Here is a 1,258-nt window from a genome sequence, read left to right on the forward strand (position 1 = left end):
CTTGTCGGAAGTATTAAATTGTTCTCACCGCTTATTTATTTTTGAATTGTCCAAAAATCGGAGAAAGGAACGTCTGCAAAATAGACAAACATGTAGCACGGAAAGTAAAAGAATGATGCGAGCAAAAGTGATCTAAATAATAGATGAGAAGGTGACTCAAACGCTGCAATAAATAAAGATAAAGCAGCGGAAATTGATGATGATTTTATAGACATATGAGCAGTACGCTGCAAAAACTAATACGATTAACAATGTACAATTTATAGATATATAAAACTACTTGTGAGAGTTCGGCCCTGACAGTGATCAGTTTACCACAAGATACCACAATAAAGAATAATCAATGTAAATACACCAAACGTTAGTGAAAAATATTTACAGGTTAAGAATAAGAAACTTTATTCATTTAATTAGTACGCCTGCGTCAAACTATTAGTTGGAAAATAATCTTCAAACCGGAATAACTATTTGAAAACGGTCGACAAATCTGCAAAAACATCACTAACCAAGACCAAACAGTTGGAGTTTGAAATTAAACGTGCATGAACACAATTATTTTACTGCGCAAACTAATGCGTTGTAATACGTTTACAACTACTGCAGAAACAAACCAAACCCACAAACAAATGGTAAAAACAAGCCATAATTTAATATCTACTAAATTAAAGTGCATTCGTTAGTGTTAACAATATTTTTGTGTGAATAGCACTTCATTTCGTAATATGTAACTACAAAAAATACCCAAAGAAATAAGAAAAATTCCAGTCTGAGTCCTGACTAGGTTTTGAACCTGCGACAGGGCCGGTTTAATTCTGATCAAAAAAAAACTAATAAAATAAAGTCAAAAAACAATAATTCTCTACTGAATACACTGAGCGGCTGAATATTATTTTAAACATCCTACAAAAGAAGGTACAAACAATCATTATTATTACTTTGTAGCAGTTAGACCAATTAATGTGATTTGCTCCTCCACGAGTTACTAATAACAAGAAATGCATCTAATTTTCATCCAAAAACACTGTCAATTCACTTCTCATGCTTACAAATACATTGGAATAAATGTATGTCAAGTCGAAATAAGAAGACTTACTACTAACACGACAACGAGTTAGAAATAAACTCACGGTGAACGTGACTATCAGAGAACTACGAACACAGTAGTGTAGTAGTTCTCTGGTGACTATTATCTGCTCATTTAGCAAGGGTAAATACTTAGATTACCCGGTAAATATTAGTAGTAAGTAATACTGGTTGC

This window comes from Diabrotica undecimpunctata, chromosome 3 (assembly GCF_040954645.1).
Source record: "Diabrotica undecimpunctata isolate CICGRU chromosome 3, icDiaUnde3, whole genome shotgun sequence".
In the NCBI taxonomy this organism is placed as follows: domain Eukaryota; kingdom Metazoa; phylum Arthropoda; class Insecta; order Coleoptera; family Chrysomelidae; genus Diabrotica; species Diabrotica undecimpunctata.